The following is a 22,544-nucleotide window of genomic DNA, read 5'->3' as shown; positions in this document are numbered from 1 at the left end:
GGGAACATGCTGCCTCGACGTAAGCGGGCGGGCGCTTCAACCTACACGATAAAAGGGATTGATTGACACGCATTCTCTCCAATCGGCGGTGGAGATGGCGCATTCGCACCAATGGCAAATCGACATTGGGATAGGAGGCGGAACACACGGACACCAGATAAATCTTATGGTTGACTGCTAGAATGGTTGGACGAGGACTTTTGTCGGCAATTTCCGGCTTATGGGGCGGGAGGGAATGGCATAAACCACTCACACACAACTTTGATTGCATAGTTTGTTAGGCGTGCCCGCCCGCCCCAGCGCCATCTCCATGGACTGAGCGGCCGTGGCGTCTGTTTCTTTTTTTCGACCCTCACTTGTTTTTAAAAAAAAAATCACATTTGATGTCCGTCTGAGACGTCATTAAAATGTCTGAAAATGTCCGCTGCTGTGAACTGCAGGCATTAATGAGGGACAATACTGTATAAACTGGTGTTCTGAAGAAAATATATATTAAAAAAAGAATTAACCTCGTGTGTAAATCTGAAATCGGGAACTTAACCACGGGAGAGGCAGGAAAAAGAGTGAGAGGCGTAAGTAACCGTGTTTAAATAACTGGGAGAGTCGGTGTGTGTCTGTCCTCTTCTTCTTCTTCTTCTTCACCCCCCTCACCATGGCAGCCTGTTTCGCTTCTGTTCCCGTCTCGCCTCCTTCCTCCACCGGCCCGGTTCTCTCACTGGAGGTCGGAGCTTGTGAAAAGGCCTTAGGCTTCCTTAGCCTAGGCCCAAACCATTTATTTTTGTTTCAGAGTGTGTTTCAACATATATTTTCGTACATGAAACCAAGACTGGCAGGCGCCCACATTATTAATTTACTACTCGCTTAAAACGTGTGTGTCCATGACTGTAAAACAAAAGTATATTTCCAGTGAATAGTTTGTTTAAATTATCTTTCCAATGTGTTGACATAAGCATTTAGGCATTGCTTAAAATGGCATCAGCTCCTTTAACAGAGGAGCAGGTGGAGGTGGGAGATGATAAAAGGTCATTGTTAACCTATTATGTGTAATCGGCTCAGATTTGTATTTGGCAGGCTGTTAAATATATTTTAAAGGATTTTTAACCAATCTTTGAAATGAGAATAACTCAAAAATAGGGACCAGATTTGTCTTTTGCACTCTGTTCCTTTTCTATGATTTTATATGGTATTAAATGTTATATTTCCACCGGTTTTGAATTTTAAAATATTTTTAAATGTAATAAATAATCTGTAATCCATACATACCTTATTAAAAAGGATATCACTGTTGTGTTGTTGACATTGACAGCTTTGGGGTCTGGAGGTGCTTGATAGCCTTTGATACATAAAAAAAAATAGTATTATTTGGTTTTGAAAATACCCTAATATTTTGTATTGTCTTTTCCACATTAATGTAATTCTTTATGTTTGTTGGATTAGATTAAACTTAATTGACCACTTGAATTTTAGTTTAGTATGTATTTTAATTAATTCTGACAGCTAAAGTTGCTTTCCAACCTGAGATTTATTTTCAAGGTTGTAGTGAAACTTGATTGGAAATGAAGTGTGTTTAGTTTGTATTGCCCATGTCAATTTCATAGATTTTAAATGTTCTTGGTCGAACAAGGCAATTTTGGTAGTTTGTTTCTTATTTGTGAATCAGACTATGCAAAACAACACCGTGTTATATTATTATCACTTTGGAAGTGGTGAAGCTCACATACAATTATAAATGGATTAACAGCTTTACCAAATGTGTAAGCTCAAGCTTCGATTTAATCAGTGTTTAAGAGATCTAGGGAACTATCTGATATTTCTTTTATAATGAAATTGCATCGTTGGTGCTGTGGCTCTTGCTATCCATAAAGGGGGTACAACAGGCTTCTGTGTTTAAAGCAAGCCTGCTATTCAGTTTTTATCTCTTGGATGGGCGGTGGGATGAAAAATTGAAAGTTTCTTAATGTTTGAGGATGTTGAGGATGATTTGCTATTGACTGTGGAAGTGGTAATCAGATTTTTGTTAAAGTTCTGTGAAACTAAGTAATAACAGGACTGTAGATATACCTGATGAAGATGTGGAAGAGCAACAGTATAAATGCCTAAAAGGGAATTATATATTTTTAAAAAATCAATTGAGGTAAAAGAAATCCATGAAGCACAGATAGACCTCATCCTCGAATCCCTCTATAAATGTTTTGAAGTGGAATGTCTGCCAAGTGGAAAGTGGCAGGTTTACATGCTAAAAGAGGAAAATCCTATTTTAAGTGGAGCTTATTGTCTCAGGGTTTTCTGAAGTACTTTGTGAATGGTTTGCTTTTGAAGTACAAACCCTGTTATAATGATGAAAGCATATAGCACAGCTTCAATTTGAATATTGACTTTGATAGAGATATGCTAGCCAGGACAATGCTATAACTGAAGAAGGGTTCCGACCTAAAACATCACCCATCCTTTTTCTCCAGAGATGCTGCCTGACCCGCTGAGTTACTCCAGCAATTGTTGTCTATCGTCACTGCTATAACTCCTCTCCTCTTCTTTGGTAATAGGGTAACACAGTGTGAAAACAGACCTTTTAGCCCAACCTACCCACACTGACGAACATGCCCCATCTACAGTAATCCCACTTGCCTGCGTTTGGCCCATATCCCTTTAAACCTCCTATCCACATACCTGTCTAAATGTTTCTTAATCATTGTGATAGTACCTGCCTCGTCTACCTCCTGGCAGCTCATTCCATTCATCTACCCTCTCCCCCCCCCCCCCCCCCCCTCACCTTAAAGCTATGTTGGGTTCTCGATTCCCCTACTCTGAGTAAAATATTCTGTGCTTTTACTCTATATAATAATACCAAAAACTTTCCATCCAATTGAGTAATCTCCCGGTATAAAATATTTTGTCAGTACTGTACTGGGGTTTCATGTTATTGTTTAGAGTTCTCTAAAATGTGGAAGGCAGAAAGGGGTGGAGATGGATTGGTGGTGGGATCATGTGGTTGTGGATGGCAGAAATGATGGAGAATGATGTGTTGGCTACAGAGGCTGGTGGGGTGAAGGTAAGGACCAGGGGAACTTTGTCCTTGTTCTGTTTGGGGGCAGGGAGAACAAGGGCAGAACTATGGGGCACAGATGAGATGCGGGCGAGGGATCCATCTATCACTGCAGGGGGAATCCACATTTACTAAAGAGGACATCTCGGATGTCCGTGAATGGATAGCCTTATCTTGGGAGCAGATGTGGCTTGACACGGAGGAATTGAGAGTCGGGGATAGAGTTAAAAGTGTTTTATTGTCATATGTCCCAGATAGAACAATGAAATTCTTACTTGCAGGAGGCAGTTCCAATGCAGTCGTCTATTTTGGGGAGAAAGAGTTGCGGAATGGTGCCAGTGTAAATCTGGAACAGGAATGTTCAATGTAACAGACAAAAGGCAAGCAAGCCTGGGCCTGAGATGAGTCAAAAGAGAAGTGTTGAGGTGAGGACAAGATCTGCGAGGTGGACAAGTGTGTTAGAGGGAATTGGATTTGGTCACTGTTCAAGGAACAACCTGAGGGCCTCGAGATCTTCCTGGTGGGTGATGGAGGTGTAAAGGGACTATATATCAATGGTAAACATGAGGCAATGGGGCCAAAAATCTAAACGTTATTGAAGAGTCGAACGACATGTGAGGTGTCATAGTAGTGGGTGGAAGGGAACTGGATCAGGAGGGATAGGACGGAATCAAGGTATGTGGAGATGCATTCAGTGGAGAAAGGAGAAAGCAGAAAAAATGGGTTTGTCAGGGCAGCCCTGTTTGGAGATTTTGGGGAGGAGATGGAAGCAGGTAGTGCGGGGCTGGTGAACGATAAGATTAGAGGCTGTGGAGGGAAGATCGCCAAAGGTTATGAAACAGTCTGGATGATGGGCTGGTGTTCGTCTGTGGTATGAGGTGGTGTCTGTGAGCTGACGCCCGACCTCAGCACAGTAGAAGTCAGCCAGCCTGTGTTTTTCTTCACAGGAGGGAACATGGATAGCAGTGTTCTCCAGGGGTCAGTGCTGGGGCTGCTCTCTGATAAATATAAATCACTTTGAAATGTATTAATAGGATTAAAGTTCCATATTTGTGAATGACATAAGTTTGGAAGTGTCATAAGCGATGATGAGTATAGAAACATAGGCCCTATGGCATTCTCCACCATTCAACGTGATCATGGCTGAGCATCTACTTTAGTATCTTGTTCCTACTTTTTCCCTTGAAATCTTTAGCATTAAGAAAATATATATTTCCTCAATTATATTAATTAGATAGTAATTAGATTGTTGGAGAACATAGATAGGTTCGTAGAACAGTGAAGAATCAAGTGTTTAATTGTCATATGCACTGGGACTGGACTAATGAAATTCTTGTTTGCTGAAGCTTTACAGATACTTTAGATGCAACAAATCAACAAATAAATATTCAATAAACGATCAGTAATTCTAGGTAAACCAGACCACGATACTGCAAGCCAAAATATGCCGTGCAATCTCAGTGCAAAGTCCGTAGCAGTATGGTGCTGAGGTAAAGTTGAGGTTGGGGATGTGCAGGGCGGTTCGAGAGACTGATGGTTGATGGGAGGAAACTGTTCTTCAATGTGGAATTAATTGTTTTTAAGCTCCAGTACTTTCTTCCCAATGAGAGCATTGCGAGACTGTCCTGTGTCTTTGATATTAGCTTCCTCCTTGAGGCAATGGTTTTTGTTCATCCGTTCAGTGGAGGGGAGGTTGATACCGGTGATGCACTGGGCAATGTCCACCACTTTTTGTGCGCTTGAGTGATTGAATCAGTTTGTGATGCAACCAGTCAGTATGGTCTCTACCGTGCACTTATAGAAGTTCGATAATTTGGCAAACACATCTAACAGGAAGGCAAGTGGTAGATTACATTTTATACAGAAAAATATGAATTAATATAATTGGCAGAAAGAATAAAGCGAGATGATATACCAAATGGCACTGTTCTGAAATGTAAACACCAATAGTAGAACGGGTGTTTTTCTGTGAAAACATTCTTGAACATGGCAGGACATGTTGAGAGAATAGTTAAAGCACATAGGACACTGGGATTAGATACATAGTATATTGAAGTAGGAAGTCATGATGATGCATTATATAACACTCCCTAGAATATTGTGTTCAATTTTGGTTTCCTAAATTTAGAAAGTTTAAGATTGAAGAGAGTACAAAAAAAATTAACAGAATGGTTCCAGAGATGAAACATTTACCCATACTGCCAAGAAGAACAATATTCAGGTCTGTGGGAACAATACCACCTTCATGTTTTCTTCTAAATTATGCACAGTGCTGACCTGGAAATATAACATCAGATGCTGGTACAAATCGAAGGTATTTATTTCACAAAATGCTGGAGTAACTCAGCAGGTCAGGCAGCATCTCAGGAGAGAAGGAATGGGTGACGTTTTGGGTCGAGACCCTTCTTCAGACTGATGTCAGGGGGATGAGACAAAGGAAGGATATAGGTGGAGACAGGAAGATAGAGGGAGAACTGGGAAGGGGGAGGGGAAGTGAGGGACAGAGGAACTATCTAAAGTTGGAGAAGTCAATGTTCATACCGCTGTGCTGTAAGCTGCCCAAGCAAAATATGAGGTGCTTTGTCCCGCCGCCCTGACATCAGTCTGAAGAAGGGTCTCGACCCAAAACGTCACCCATTCTCTCCTGAGATGCTGACTGACCTGAGTTACTCCAGAATTTTGTGAAATGAATGGAAATATAACATTGTCTCTTCATCACTGCTAGGTCCAAAATCCTAGAATTCTTTACCTAACATTGCTCTGGGAGAACATTCATCAGAAGGACTGCATTGTTCAAGAGGGCAGCTAACCACTAGTTTCTTCAGGACGCGGTGGCTTAATAAATGCTGGCTTTGCCAGTGACTTCTGTATCCCCCGAAAGAAAATAATCAAAAAGAGCTATGAGGATAGATTGGTCAAATAAGGGTTCTTCTCCTTTATTGGAGATGTGTAAGATCACAACTGATTTTGGGAGTGTAATTAGACGGACGTTCTTTCCATTGGCAGATGGTTCCAGTACCAGGGGATAGAGATTTAAATTTTTCACCAATGCTTCGAGTAAATATTTTTTTCAAGCAGGAAGAATGTAACTAGCATAGTGTCCCAAGGGTCAGTTTTGTATTAATGACCTGGAGGTGGTAGCTGAATGTAAGGTATTTAAGTCTGCTGACAGTATGGACATAAGTGAGGCTGATAGAATATAGAACAGTCCAGCACACGAACAGGCTCTTCGGGTTTTGCCCAACATGATGCCAAGGCCATCACTTTTCTACCTGCACATAACCCATATCCCTCAATTCTGTGCATATAGTCAGAGAGTGATAACAGTGTGGAAAAGGCCCTTCGGCCCAACCTGCCCACAACGGCCAACGTATCCCAGCTACACTAGTCCCACCTGCCTGCGCTTGGTCCATATTCCTCCAAACTTGTCCTATCCATGTACCTGTCTAACTGTTTCTTAAACATTGGGATAGTCCCAGCCTCAACTACCTCCTGTGGCAGCCTGTTGGAGACATCAGCAAACCTTGGGCTTACCAAAATCAACTGTTTGGAACATCATTAAGAAGAAAGAGAGCACTGGTGAGCTTACTAATCGCAAAGGGACTGGCAGGCCAAGGAAGACCCCCAAGATGATGACAGAAGAATTATCTCAAAAATAATAAAGAAAAATTCCCAAACACCTGTCCAACAGATCAGAAACACTCTTCAGGAGTCAGGTGTGGATTTGTCAATGATCACTGTCCGCAGAAGACTTCATGAACAAATACAGAGGCTACACTGCAAGATGCAAACCACTGGTGAGCCGCAAAAATGGGATGGCCGGGTTACAGTTTGCCAAGAAGTACTTAAAAGAGCAACCACAGTTCTGGAAAAAGGTCTTATGGACAGATGAGACGAAGATTAACTTGTATCAGAGTGATGGCACGAGCAAAGTATGGAGGAGAGAAGAAACTGCCCAAGATCTAAAGCATACTACCTCATCTGTGAAACACAGTGGTGGGCGTGTTATGACCTGGGCATGTATGGCTGCTGAAGGCAAAATACTAAACATGACTACTTTCAATTACATGACATTGCTGTGTCCCAAGCATTGTGGTGCCCTGAAATGGAGGGGCCTATGTATAAACACTGCTGTAATTTGTACATGGTGAAACCAAAATGTATAAAAATGGCCTTTATTAAAATCTGACAATGTGCACTTTAACCACATGTGATTTTTTTTTTCTGTTACAAATCTCAAGTTGTGGAGTACAGAGGCAAATAAATAATGGGTCTTTGTCCCAAACATTATGGGGGGCACTCTATGTTCATACAAGGGGGATGTGAGGGATAAAATAGTCTTAACTTACTTGTTAGGGTGGTGTGGGAAGGAATTGGACAGATACTTCAGCAAAAATAATTTGCAAGGCTATTGGGGAGGAAGCTGTGGAAAGGACCAATGGAATTACATATCAGGAGTTACATGAATGATGGACTGAATGACGTCTGGTGCTGCAACAGTTCTACACCTCCGGTCATTTCACATACGTGAAAACAAAGAATAAAATTACACCGAACTTTAAAAGTGCTGGCATTTGAAGGATATTTGACTGAATTGATTTCATAGAGAGAGGCACTAAATAAGGTGACCAATGGAGCATGTCATTCAATATCATGAATGATGTTTTAGGTCAGGATCCTTCAACCTGATGTTAGGGGAGGGGGATCTTTGTCCCGCCCCCTCCCCTGACATCAGTCTGAAGAAGGGCCTCGACCCGGAACGTCACCCATTCCTTCTCTCCCGAGATGCTGCCTGACCCGCTAAGTTACTCAAGCATTTTGTGTCTACCTTTGATTTAAACCAGCATCTGCAGTTTTTTTCCTACTCATTCAATATCATGTTTGCTGAGCCCAATTCATCAACATCTTAGTTGGGACCGGTGCAGCCACGTGCATGGATCAGCTGCTTAAATAATGTTTGCAGCAGTAGTTTACCGTTTGTGTATCATGCAGTGGGTGAATCACCAAAGTTTTACCAACGTCCACAAAGTGTGAGAAGAATAGGTTGCATTATTCTCAACTAGCTTGAATTTATATTGCTGCAATGACAACTTAACTTGACATCATCCAGGTCATCCATCAACATTGACTCTCCACCAACAATGCACCATGGTTGTAAGGTATGCCATCTGAAAAATGTCCTGTGGTTACCAGCAAAGGCTACTCTGTCAGAACTTTCTAAATTTGCAAACTGTTCCACTTCAGGTTTCCCTCCAAGTTTGGAAATGTATCACTGTTTCATCTTTATTGGGTATAAACTCTTTGAAACTCTTACCCCAAAGCATTATTGAACTACTTTCATCATGAGCATTTCATTCATTTGAGAATGTAATTCATCACAGCATTTGCAAGAGCAATTAGGAATGGCCCACATATGCTAGCCTTACCAGAGATTATCACATCTATATCTGTATACTAAAACTCTCGTTTGTTTGTTTGTTCGTTCCTGAACTACAGCCAAAACGGTACATGATAGCGCGACAATTTTAGGCCCACCGTACTCACTGTCGTCCCTTTTGTGCTAATGGACGAAGTTTCATTGAAATCGGTGTTATATTTTTAAAGTTATTCACATTTTAAAGTTTAAATCTCTCTCCTAGGGAGGGGGAGGAGGGATAAGTGAGGTTGAGGGCGATGGAGTTGGGTGGGTGGGGGAGGAGGGGGGGAGGGGAGGGGAATGATGGTGCTGTACCAATGCACGAGAGGTTGGGCCCAACAGGTCCACTTGGTCTAGTCCCATATATATTCAGAGGAAAGATCAGCAGAGTTGAAGGCTGTTCTGCCTTTGTACCCATGCCGCCCTTTAAAGAATTCTGATTCTTTCCCTGTCAGGCAATGTGTTTGGTTCAAATATGTTATATATGGACATTTAGAAGACTGAATTGTACTTTATTACATAATTTAAAATTGAATACAATGGCAGGTGAATCACAAACTGACTCCTGAAAGTTCTACCATTGTGCACATGCATAGAAACATAGAACCAAAGGACTTATCATGAAGTCAGGTACATGATAGAACACTCTCCACTTGTCTGAATGACTGCAGTTGCAACAATATTCAAGCTTGATCACAAGATGTTAGAAGGACTGTAATTGCACAGATAGAGGGAGGGATGGAAGAGAGAAGTGGATTGGAGATACTTTTCATTTAGAATTATTGCAAATCATTTTTATAAGAGCACAGAAGTAACATTACTTTTTTAAAATAGTCATTGTCACAGAAACTATACAGCATGAAAACAGGACCTTCAGCCCAAGTTGGCAATCTGGGCTAGTCCCATTTTCCTGTATTTGAACCTAATCCCTCAATCTTTCCTATCCATATATCTGTCGAGGTGTCTTTTGAAAGTCATTGTGTCAGCTTCAATATCTTCCTTTTGGCAGCTCTTTCCCATATGAACCATCCTCCGAGTGAAAAGGTAGGCCCAAAGGTCCCTTTAAATCCTTTCCCTGGGGAAAAAAACTGAGCATTCACTTTATCCATTCTCCACATAATTTTATATCTTTGAATAAGTTCTTTGCTTGAATCTTTTTAAACGTGAAGTACTCGACAGCAACTTGAAAAGCCACAGTTCGCTTTTAAGTTAAAGATTGGTGGGCCTAAAATTGTTGCGCTATTGTGTACCATTTTGGCTGTAGTTCAGGAAGAAACAAACAAACAAGAGTTTTAGTATATAGATAGAAGAATTGTAAATGGGAGACATGTTCCACCAAAGAGTTAACAGTGTGACAGTGAAAATTCCATCAATTAAGGTTGGTAAATCGAGGGACACCCGCAGTGTCAAATACAGAAAGCTATTGTAGTAAAGAAGGAGCTTCGGATGAATGTATTAATATTCCAAGTGAGCCATTGAGCATTTAAAAGAAATCTTGCACACAAACGTAAAATAACATTTTCATGCTGTTGCAATAGCTTTCAACAGTTTTGGGTTCGAAAGTACAGAAATAAGCCATTTGTGTTTATATTGATTCTTTGAAACCTTTCCAATTAGTCCCATTTTACTGTTTGGATATTTTAAATATTTATTGACTTTAAAAAAATAAAGAAAAAGGCTCCACAAAGTACTTTCAATATTTCCGAAGAGATGTTAAAAGTTTAAAAAAAATCTATAGCTTTTATATTTACTATGATGCCTAAATCTTATGTACCTTTCATCATGGTCTATAAATTGTGTGCTGTATTAACTGACCTGTTGACCAGTGAAAATAGTTTACACGAGTTACGTTTTTAGAAACTTGCCATAGATTTGATAACATCTAACCTTTTTTATAAGTTCATTTAGGGATCTGGCTGTTGTTGGCAATGTCCTCTGCAGTTTGCCATCAAGTAGGTGTTAGTGAGCTGCCTTCTTGAACAACTATCTGGTGACAGTAGCCTCACAATGCTGTTGGTTAGGGATTTCTAGGATTTGAGAACACTATATTCAGTCAGGAATAGGCATAAATTGGAGGGGAACCTGCATTGTCAGTGTTCCCATATGCCTGCTGCTTTTGTTCGACTTGTTGGCAGAGGTTGTTGGTTTGAGAGGTGCTGACAGAATAGCCTGGGTGAGTGGTTGCAGTGCACGTTTATGCAGTATGTTTGCTTTTCGTATTTATCCTTTTGATAACATCCCCGACCATTATGCTTTAATGGCTTGAAGTAGAATGTGCGGTTAAGAATATAAACTGATCTGCCCAGCTCTGTTCCATCTTTCAGTGCGTTCATGGGGCTGAAATATTTCTTAATTTCATCCACTGACTTTGAATCCATTATCTCCATGACTAACGTTATCACGTTATGTCTGAAGAAGGGTCTCGAACCAAAACATCACCCATTCCTTCTCTCCAGAGATGCTGCTTAACCCGTTGAGTTGCTCCAGCATTTTGTGTATCCTCACATGATCAGTTGAATTAACGTCCACTGATTTCTGAGGGAGAAAATTCTGTCTTTTTATTCTCCTTTGTGTAAGCCTTTCCTGAATGACTGGACTTTCTTTATAAATTGTGAGATTTCACTGTCAACAGAAAAAAAGCTTCTTATGTATTCTTGTCTATTCCTTGCATACACCAAAAATGCTCAGTTACTCCTCAATCATTTCTGTTTTAAGGTAATACATTCTAGTGAATCAGTATCGTATCACTTCCAAGCTCTTGTATACTTATTGAAGAGCTAGGCCCAGAATTTTGTAAATTATTACCAAAGTGGTTTGATCTCAGGAATTGTATGCAATATATTCAAATTTCCCATTTTGTTTTGGTTATGCTGAAGCAGCATTAGGTTTTTTTGATATTTCTCTTTGCTTCAAACCTCATGTGAACAACTGAAAGTCTAGCACAGATTCCAATGGACCATTAATCACATTCTTCTATTTTGAAGTGCAAGTGTCCTCTGCGTTGCAGCAGTCTGGGTAATGCAAATTTGCACTCATGAAATACACAATTCGACCCAAAAAATCTGGGGGAATGTGGAATAAAAATTCAATGTTATAAATTTATATGGAAATAAATTATATAAGCTATTTTTTTCAACTTGTTTCTTGACACATGCACAGATAGCATGGCATTGTGTAAAAAATTGGGATATGTGTGTTTTTCAGGGAACATAACTTCCCCTTCCACCCCATAACATTGGTGTTGTCTCTACATAAACCTTATCCTTTCTCTTGGTTTTGTACTGCCCAACAACCCCATTTATCAGGTCAATAACCTGTTCTCAGGTCCAGGAGCCATGTTTTATTCATGGCCTCTTACGTGGAACCAAATCAAAAACCATTTCTACAGATAATTCCACATTTTCCATTTTATTAATCTGGTCTTGAAGTGTGGAGAAATAAGGAATTGCTGAGGCTGGTTTTCAAAAAAAGACAAAGTGCTGGATTAATTGGTGGGTCAGGAAGCATCTTTGGAGAATATGGATAAGTGATGTTTCGAGTCTGAAGAATGGTCCCAACCCAAAATGTAATCTATCCATTTTCTTCAGAAATGCTGCCAGACCCATTGAGTTGCTGCAGCACTTTGTACAGTGCCCTCCATAATGCTTGGGACAAAGACCCATCATTTATTTCTTTGCCTCTGTACTCCACAATTTGAGATTTGTAATAGAAAAAAAATCACATGTGGTTAAAGTGCACATTGTCAGATTTTAATAAAGGCCATTTTTATACATTTTGGTTTCACCGTGTACAATTTACAGCAGTGTTTATACATAGTCCCCCCATTTTAGGGCACCATAATGTTTGGGACACGGTAATGTCATGTAAATGAAAGTAGTCATGTTTAGTATTTTGTTGCATATCCTTTGCATGCAATGACTGCTTGAAGTCTGCGATTCATGGACATCACCAGTTGCTGGGCGTCTTCTCTGGTGATGCTCTGCCAGGCCTGCATTGCAGCCATCTTTAGCTTATGCTTGTTTTAGAAACATAGAAACATAGAAAATAGGTGCAGGAGTAGGCCATTCGGCCCTTCGAGCCTGCACCGCCATTCAATATGATCATGGCTGATCATCCAGCTCAGTAGCCTGTACCTGCCTTCTCTCCATACCCCCTGATCCCTTTAGCAAAAAGGGCCACATCTAACTCCCTCTTAAATATAGCCAATGAACTGGCCTCAACTACCTTCTGTGGCAGAGAATTCCACAGACTCACCATTCTCTGTGTGAAGAAATGTTTTCTCATCTCGGTCCTAAAAGACTTCCCCCTTATCCTTAAGCTGTGACCCCTGGTTCTGGACTCCCCTTCAGTTTTCCCTTCTGCATACAAAAAGCATGCTCAATTGGGTTCAGATCGGGTGATTGACTTGGCCACAAGAATTGACCATTTTTTAGCTTTGAAAAACTCCTTTGTTGCTTCAGCAGTATGTTTGGGATCATTGTCTTGCTGTAGAATGAACCGCCCGCCAATGAGTTTTGAGGTATTTGTTTGAACTTGAACAGATAGGATGTGTCTATACACTTCAGAATTCATTATGCTACTACCATCAGCAGTTGTATCATCAATGAAGATAAGTGAGCCAGTACCTTCAGCAGCCAAACATGCCCAGGCCATAACACCCCCACCACAGTGTTTCACAGATGAGGTGGTATGCTTTGCATCTTGGGCAGTTCCCTCTCTCCTCCATACTTTGCTCTTGTCATCACTCTGATATAAGTTAATCTTCGTCTCATCTGTCCACAAGACCTTTTTCCAGAACTGTGTTTGCTCTTTTAAAAAACTTCTTGGCAAACTGTAACCTGGCCATCCTATTTTTGCAGTTAACCAGTATTTTGCATCTTGCAGTGTAGCCTCTGTATTTCTGTTCATGATGTCTTCTGCAGACAGTGGTCATTGACAAATCCGCACCTGACTCCTGCAGTGTTTCTGATCTGCCGGACTGGTGTTTGGAGATTTTTCTTTATTATAGAGAGAATTCTTCTGTCGTGAGCTGTGGAGATCTTCCTTGGCCTGCCAGTCCCTTTGCGATTAGTAAGCTCACCAATGCTCTCTTTCTTCTTAATGATGTTCCAAACAGTTAATTTTGGTAAGCCTAAGGTTTGGCTGATGTCTCTATCAGTATTATTCTTGTTTCTCAGTCTCATGATGGCTTCTTTGACTTTCATTGGCACAACTTTGGTCCTCATGTTGATAAACAGCAATAAAAGTCTCCAAATGTGATGGAAAGACTAGGTGCTGAGACATTATGGTGCCTTGAAATGGAGGGACTATGTAAACACACAGCTGTAATTTCGACATGGTGAAACCAAAATGTATAAAAATACCCTTTAATAAAATTTGACAATGTGCAATTTAACGGCATGTGATTTTTTAAAATTACAAATCTCAAATTGTGGAGTCCAGAGGCAAATAAATGATGAGTCTTTGTCCCAAACATTATGGAGGGCGCTGTATCTTGTCCCATGGAACCCATTACTTCCTATCTTGATTCTTAGTCTCTGCTAATTTTATTTTGACTTCCTGACCCCTCCATCACTTTAATAGTTTCATGCTCGCTGATCCCAAATTCTTATTTTAACCATGCACATCCAGCTCCCTCCATAGCTCTCCAACTAAGTCAAGTCAAATATTTTATAGTTAACAAATGGCTCAAGCAGTTCCAATTCATCTTCGTCAGCACATGATTGGACTTGTTTTCACATACTTGCTCCAAGTAAAATAACTTGCTTTGGTAATGCACATGGGTTTAAGCTATTCCTGTCTCTGAGATATGCAAAACATTCTCTATGGTTTTATTTGGACCCCTTTTCTGACACATAGAGTCATAGAGCAAGGAAACAAGCCTTTTGGCCAACTTGTCCATGCTGACGAAGATGTCCACCTAAGTTAGTTGCATTTGCTTGTGTTTGTCCATATCCCTCCAAACCTTGTGTAGGAAGGAACTGCAGATGCTGGTTTAAATCGAAGATAGACACAAAATGCTGGAGTAACTCAGCGGGCCAGGCAGCATCTTGAAGGGAAGGAATGGGTGATGTCTCGACCTGAAACGTTACCCATTCCTTCTCTCCAGAGGTGCTGCCTGTCCCGCTGAGTTACTCCAGCATTTTGTGTCCCTCTAAACCTTTCCTATCCATGCACTGCTTCAAGTGTCTATTAAGTGTTGTTGTTATACCTCCCTCAACTACTTTGTCTGGCAGCAGATTCCATGTATGCATTACTCTGTAGAAAAAAATTGCTCCAGGTTCCTATTAAATCTTTCTCCTTTCAACTTAGTCTCCAGTTTTTGATTCTCCATCCCAGGGAAAAAAGACTGTGCATGAGCCCTATTTATGCCCCTCATTATTATATTATCGCTATAACATTAAAGCACCCCTCAGTCTCCTATGCTCTGAAGAGTAAAGTTCTAAGCTGCCCAACCTCTTCCTATAATGCAGTCCTACAAGTCCTGGCAACGTCCTCGTAAATACTTCCTGCACTCTTATAAGAAAATAACTGCAGATGCTGGTACAAATCGATTTATTCACAAAATGCTGGAGTAACTCAGCAGGTCAGGCAGCATCTCGGGAGAGAAGGAATGGGTGACGTTTCGGGTCGAGACCCTTCTTCAGACTCTTTACAGCTCAATAGCAGCTTCCGACTGCAGGGTGACCAAAACTGCAAATGCAGCCTCACCAAGATCTTGTACAATATAACGTCCCAACCTCTGTACTCAGTACCCTGACTGATGAAGATCAGAATGATGAAAAGCCGCCTTCACTGTCCTGTCTACCTGTGATGCCACTTTCTAGAAAGTATATACATGTAGTTTTAGGTCCCTTTATTCTACAACATTCCCCAGGGCCCTACCACTCACTGTGACTCTCCTTCCCTGATTTGACAGCCCAAATGGCAAAACCTGTCACTTATCTGAATTGAAGTTCATTTGCCATTCCTTGGATCTCTTCCCCAGCTGATTATGATCCTGCTGTAATTTTTGATAACCTTCTTTACTGTCTACATTACCACCTACTTTAGTGTTAACACACTAATTATGCTTTGTACCTACTCGTCCTAATAATTGCTATAGATGAAAATAACAATGGGCCCAATACTGACCTCTGAGGCACACCATTTGTCCCAAACCTCCAGCGTGATAAACAACCTCCAACCTTCATCCTTTACTTCCTGCTATCAAGCCAATTATGTATCCCATTAGCTAGCTCTTCCTGAACCCCTGGCGACCTAACCTTCCAGAGCAACCTATGTGGAATCTTATCAAGGGCTTGATTTGAATTGATTTGAAGAATGAGGCATTGCTCTGAATAGAACAATAATTATGCAACTCTCATTGACAGAACTCTTCTTGAACATTTGTGGTAATGGTATCCCCACCATTGTGTATGATAAAGTATTCCAGAAATTTTCGTCTTGTTAATCAAATAAATCTGGTATAGGTGTAAATCAGGATTGTTGTTATTTGGAGGCGATGTTTAGCTAATATCCGTGTTCTTCATTGAAAGGTGTGAAATTATTGTTGAATTAAGTTTGATATATTCTTGTGCATCCTGTACATGTTAAGCTTTGGTGAAGTGAGTTCATTGCTCTGGCCCTTGAGAAACTGTTGAGGTTTTGGTTTTGGTGTTGCTGCAGCTGCATTATTTAATTTTGAATTTCATTTGTTTTTGACTTGCTTGAACTTTTCAAGAAGGGAAGATACGTTTGGTGTGAGTCGAATCACTTTGGGCTAAGTCTATTTTGTCTGGAGAATGGAGATGCTGGAATTTTGAGCAAAAACCTAATGCTGGACGAACTCAGCAGGCAGCCAGCATCTAACATAACATAACATAACATAACATAACAAAACTTTATTGTCACTCGGCACAACACCGAACGAAATTTCAGCAGTCACAGCAAAAAAAGAAAAGAACACAGGACACACGACCCCAACACAAACATCCATCACAGTGACTCCAAACACCCCCTCACTGTGATGGAGGCAACAAAACTTCCCCTCTCCTCCCCCCGCACCCACGGACAGACAGCTCGACCCCTACCGAGGCAACCGACACGCACAGCCCCCGCAAGGGGATGGAAGGCCCCCCGGGCACTGAAACGTCCCGCGGCCGTACCGGGCGATGTTAAGTCCAGCGGCCGAGCTGCACCGGGCACCGAAACGTCCCGCGGCCGAGCCGCACCGGGCACTGAAACGTCCCGCAGCCGAGCCGCGCCGGCGATGTTAAGTCCCGCAGCCGAGCCGCGCCGGGCACTGAAACGTCCCGCAGCCGAGCCGCATCGGGCACTGAAACGTCCCGCAGCCGAGCCGCGCCGGCGATGTTAAGTCCCGCAGCCGAGCCGCGCCGGCGATGTTAAGTCCCGCAGCCGAGCCGCACCGGGCACTGAAAAGTCCCGCGGCCGAGCCGCACCGGGCACTGAAACGTCCCGCGGCCGAGCCGCACCGGGCACTGAAACGTCCCGCGGCCGAGCCGCACCGGCGATGTTAAGTCCAGCAGCCGAGCCGCGCCGGGTGATGGAAGGCCCCGCAGGCGAGCTGCGCCCCGGGGAAGAGACCTAATAAAAGAAAGGTTTCCCCCGCCCCACCCCCCCCCCCCAACACACCCCCCCCACACACACATACACAGCCAAAAACAGAAACAAAAACCATCCCAACACCGACACAAAAAAAAAAAAAAAAGACAGACTGCCTGCCAGAGAGCCGCAGCCGTTAGGCGCAACTTATGGAGGTAACTGGACAGATGACATTTTGGGTCTGGATTCTTCTTCGGGAGAAAGTTGGTAAAGAGAGGTATGGGGGAGAGAATGGGGAAAAACTCGTATGATACAGGTGAGGAGGGCTGATTAGCAGATGGATGGAGTTAGTGACAAAGGCTAGAGGTAAAATTAAGACTAAAGGGTGCCAGATCAGCAGGGAAATTAACTGGGCAGTGGGGGAAAAATTACCATCCGCTGGTAGGATAAGGAGGAGACAAAACAGGGTCGATGATTTAGTGTTAACTAGACTGAGGTGGACCCGTTGAGTCCAAATCTCTCCTGTGGGCCTCTCCTGGGGCAACCCTCCCCCAACTGACAATCCTGCAGGCCTGGCAACCCTCTCCAACTGACGAAGCCTGTTGCCGAGTGGGGAGTGTCCCCCGGGCCGTGGGCGGGCAAGGGGGGACAAGGAAGGGGAGAGGGAGCCACTCACCTCGGCCCTGTGCTGCCAGTGCTGCAGCCAGAGCGAGCCGTGGACCCAAAGCCTCTCCTGCAGCATGGCGGCGAACAGCGACGACGGCCATCTTGTTGGACCCTCTGCCGCCCGGCTGCACCAAGGGAGGAAGTCAGGCATGGGGCACGTGGGGGCGGGCACTGTCCTCCCTGGGAGGGGGGCGCATGTATTAAAGTTACGAGGCGCTGCAGTAATCCCTGCCGCACGCTCCGCACCTGAAGGGCATCTTGACCGGTGCATCCACGGGTCAGAAGGGTTGCAGAACACTTTGCCGCAAACCTCTCAGCCGGAAGGCCGCTCCAACTCGTGGTTGCGCCGGCGGTGGCCTCTCAGCTGCAACGGCTTCCGAAAGCTCGGCCGTGAGACTTCGCAGGCGAACTGGGTCTCACCGCTGTGCAAGAGCCAGATAGCCGGCGCTGCAGAAATCCTTCCCGCAGGCGTCGTAGCGGAACGGGAGCCATCCGCTCCGGGCCGCACACCTGTACCGCGACAGCCCCGAGCGTGTTGCGGATACCCAGCCACTGGTGAATGCGATGTTGTTGCGCCAACTGTAGCCGCACGGAGAAGAAATTGCTGCAGAATTCTTCAGGGGAGTTCTTGCTCGCCGGTGTGCAAGCGCTAGTGTTGCAGCAGTGCAGAGGCTGCATGCCTTGCATTGGAAGGGCTGGTCGCCGGTGTGCCTGTGTGTGCCTCGCCAAATTAGAGTGCCTGAAGCCCTTTCCGCACACCTCGCATATGAACAGCTCGACAGTATGCATGCGCAGGTGGCCTGGCAACTGGGCGAAAGTCCAACCACACAGTCTGCAACCATGTGGCTTTTTCCCCATTGTCCGTGACGGCGGACTGACCAGGTTAAAACTCCAGCAGACTCCCTCTTCACCGCCGCGACGCCTGGAAAACAAGGGCAACAATCACACTCCTTCCTCATCATCTTTTTTTCCTATTTTGGTACGAAAATACTAATTTGGCAATCACATCACCAGATTCAAGAGCCGTTTCTTCCCCGCTGTTACAGCCGGTGAGAATGTTTAGTTCTTGTGACCTATGATCTGCTCATGCACGGTCGAGAAACCGAACCCGCTTGTGCTGGAGCACAATTCTATTGGTGCTTACGGCCTGCGGTGCGTTGTAGGTGTTTTTGGTCCTTTGAACTTGAGATGGTATCTATTATCATACTTTTCATCAGTTATTGGCTTCAGAAAGATGTTTTATGATTGTTTTAATGCCACTATTAAGGACCCATTTGTCCAGCCTGCATGTTTTTTTAACTTCAGGGTAAATAGGGTTATTCCCTTATGTTGGTTCCTTATCAGCTGAAGCAGGCTTAGTCTCGCAGCTTGGTTATTGTTGGTACGGCTGTTTCATTTACACCGGTTGACATTTTTGTCCCTCAGTAGGTTTATGTTCTGCCTTGCATTCTTCTGTTCTTCCTCCAAGTGTTGTTCTATGTGATTTATGTTAAGGATGCGGATGGTAATCAGCAGTTAGTTCCCTTTATCCTATTTCATTAAAACTTTGGAAATAAATCAGATCTCGATATTTCAATCTGCTGTGTTATTTTATTGCCATTCTGTGATTCCAACTTTTTCTGAGCTGTATGCAATTATTTTCATAGTTAATCCTGAATTATTTTTGAACCATTGAGCTTCAGTAGAGAAATACAAATTCCACTCAAATTTCCAGGTGGTGCTGATTTAGCAACAATATTTTACTGTAATTACTATTGGACTGAATGTCACCTATCAAGGTGCATGCCTTAAGCAATGGAGTGCTATAGTGAAGAGAACGTTGAATAAATGTGACTCAGTCCTGTGATTGGAAGCTTTATAGAAATTGCATCAGTTCAGTACCTTGTACCTTTATATTAGTGGCATGTATCTCTTGTGCATGGATTGTCCTGTTTTGTAATATTTGTAATATTTCTGAGATATTGTTGCATTTGAAATATCTGATGTAAAGGACTTAAATTGACTGAATAAAATGCAAACTAAGCTTTCCACTGCACCACAGTTTAAGAATAAATGGTAGGCCGTTTAGAGCGGAGATGAGGAAAAACCGTTTCACTCAGAGTTGTAAATCTGTGGAATTCTCTGCCTTAGAAGGCAGTGGAGGCCAATTCTCTGGATGCTTAAGAGAGAGTTGGAGCTCTTAATGATAGCGGAGTCAGGGAGTATGGGGAGAGGGCAGGAACGGGGTACTGATTGTGGATGATCAACCATGATCACATTGAATGGCGGTGCTAGCTCGAAGGGCTGAATGGCCTACTCCTGCACCTATTGTCAGGGCATGTGATAATAATAAACTTATCTTGGAACATAACATTAGAAACCTTAAGCAGGAATAGGACACCTGGCCCTTCCAAGCTTGCTCCACAATTCAAAAATGATCATGTCTGATGTGTCCTGGTCATGGCTGGTTCTGTTCACAATATTATTATTCTGGTGCTATTTGATGCTTCATCAAGTCAAATAATCCCGAATGTATTTACGACCTTCCTAAAGTCATCAATGATGCCAAGAGGGAATTCCGACCAAGCTTGGGTCCCAGGAAAACAGCATAGACACCTGCCGATTGTGACAAGGCTTGTCTGCTACAAAACGAAGTCAAGCAGTATTACTGGCAACAACGCGACCCTCTCTAACGAATACAATGCATTTTTGATCGCTTTAAATAAAAGGTTGGTGGAATGACATAATCTGGCCCGACAGCCACAGGTACACCTATATCAGTCAGCTATATCAGATTGGCCTTTCTGAGTTTGAACCAGTGGAAAGCAACTGGACCAGATGGAGTCTCCAGCTGTATCCTCTGAACATGCATGGACCAGCTAGCAGGAGTGCATAAATCCTCATTTTAACTGACCCCTTAATAAAAAATGTTGGTTATAGCAGACCCTCCCCAGCTCCTTACAACCCTGGCTTCCAACTTCACCCCCCCCCCCCCCCGGCTTACAAGGTGCACCAGTGCCTTTCTTCACCCACCAATTGACACAGCTGTTGTTGTAACTCGCGTTGTAGGCTCCAGGGACTGTGCTCTCTTCAGGCTGCCGCCACCATCAGGACGCGCTCGGTCACTGTGGGGCTCCCCTCTCATCGGCTCCTGTTTGTTTCTGTCAACCATTGCTTTGTCCACTCCCCGCTCACTGTTGCCGACCAGCAGCATCAGCACCTAGTTTTAAGGTGAAACAACATGAAATGCTGGAGTAACTAAGCAGATGAATCACTTTGAAAAAGGGTCCCAGCGTCACCTATGCATGTTCTCCAGAGATGCTGTCTGACCCGCTGAGTTACTCTAGCACTTTGGGTCCTTTTGTGTTATAGCTGATAATCGGAACTAACGGACACCATTCTCCCCATCCAATGGTCCGTTATAAGAGGGTTTACGGTATTCATAATATCTTTAACCTCTCACTTCTGAGGTTCTCACCTGCTTTACGAAGACTACTATCATTCCGGAATTGGCGGCGCTCCCCTGCAACTGCGGCCTGCCGCACTCTGTCTTCTTTCTTTGTCTATTTGTTAGGATTAGATGTATGTAATAGCCCAGTTTTAGCTGTGTGTATGTGAGGGGGTGGGGGGGTGGGGGAAACCTTTTTTTAAATCTCTTCCACAACGGAGATGCGACCCTTTTCCGTGTCATATCTACGGCCTAACAACGTGGAGTTGGCGGCTTCCAGCTGGGATCGACCTTGAAGGCTCTGGTCGCAGGACCTGGACTTGCTATCGACCAGCTTTCAGGAGCTCCAGCCATAGCAGCTTCGACCGCCCTGAATCGCAAGGCTCGATCGACCCGTTCGCAGGACCTTCATCGCCCTGCGCGGCTCGGCCGCGGGACCTTCCATCGCCCGGCGGAGGCTCAGGACTTTTATCACCCTGCGCGGCTCTGCCGCAGGACCTTCCATCACTTGGCGGGGGCTCAGGACTTTCATCGCCCTGCACGACTCGGCCGCGGGACTTTCCATCGTCCGGCGGGGGCTTCAAAAATCGGGAGCTTTGATCACCTCGAAGCAGCAGTTTGACTGACCGTGGTAGAAGAACAAAGGAGGAGATGAGACTTTTCTTTGCCTTCCATCACAGTGAGGGGGTGCCTGGAAGAGTCACTGTGATGGTTGTCTGTGTTAAACTTATGTAATTGTGTGTCTTGTGCTCTTTTTACTGTCATGACTGCATGGCAATGGCATTTCATTCAAATTTATTTTTGAATGACAATAAAGGCAATTTGAATTTGTATTGCAGGGCCAAAGAAGACCAAGGTAGCATGCCATAATGACTACCATCCAATGACTCCTACACCCACCATCAGGAAGTGCTTTGAGAGGCGGGTCACGGCACACATTAACAACCTCCCAGACAACCATGATTCACTGCAGTTTGCCATCTGTCGGAATAGGTCCACAATAGACACCATCTACCTGACTGCTGAAAAATGTTGATAACAAAAACACCGGACTCCTAATAATTGACTATATAACATATAACAACTACAGCATGGAAACAGGCCTGTCCGGCCCGACCAGTCCACGCCGACCATTCTCCCTGACCTAGTCTCATCTACCTGCACTCAGACCATAACCCTCCAATCCCCTCCTATCCATATACCTATCCAATTTACTCTTAAATAATAAAATCGAGCCAGCCTCCACCACTTCCACCGGAAGCCCATTCCATACAGCCACAACCCTCTGAGTAAAGAAGTTCCCCCTCATGTTACCCCTAAACCTTTGTCCCTCAATTCTGAAGCTATGTCCCCTTGTTGGAATCTTCCCCACTCTCAAAGGGAAAAGCCTACCCACGTCAACTCTGTCCGTCCCTCTCAAAATTTTAAAAACCTCTATCAAGTCCCCC

At 43.6% G+C, this 22,544-nt stretch overlaps 1 protein-coding gene across 8 annotated transcripts in view; it reads left to right on the top strand.

Moving 5' to 3' along the window:
* The first annotated feature begins 232 nt into the window (after positions 1 to 232).
* The window catches only part of ppm1ba (protein phosphatase, Mg2+/Mn2+ dependent, 1Ba), a 109,995-nt gene continuing 87,683 nt past the window's right edge, over positions 233 to 22,544 (top strand). For 4 of the 8 annotated variants that reach the window (XM_078405008.1, XM_078405009.1, XM_078405012.1 and 1 more), the window contains exon 1: positions 238 to 572. The gene's annotated coding sequence lies outside the window, so the exon portion shown is untranslated. Of the gene's footprint in view, positions 573 to 22,544 lie in introns of all 8 variants that reach the window. The other 4 variants (XM_078405004.1, XM_078405006.1, XM_078405007.1 and 1 more) reach the window with 4 other exon arrangements.

Source organism: Rhinoraja longicauda, chromosome 9 (assembly GCF_053455715.1).
Source record: "Rhinoraja longicauda isolate Sanriku21f chromosome 9, sRhiLon1.1, whole genome shotgun sequence".
NCBI classification, from domain to species: domain Eukaryota; kingdom Metazoa; phylum Chordata; class Chondrichthyes; order Rajiformes; family Arhynchobatidae; genus Rhinoraja; species Rhinoraja longicauda.
The sequence above is the reverse complement of the archived record's forward strand: the minus strand, read 5'-3'. Positions and strand labels throughout refer to the sequence as shown.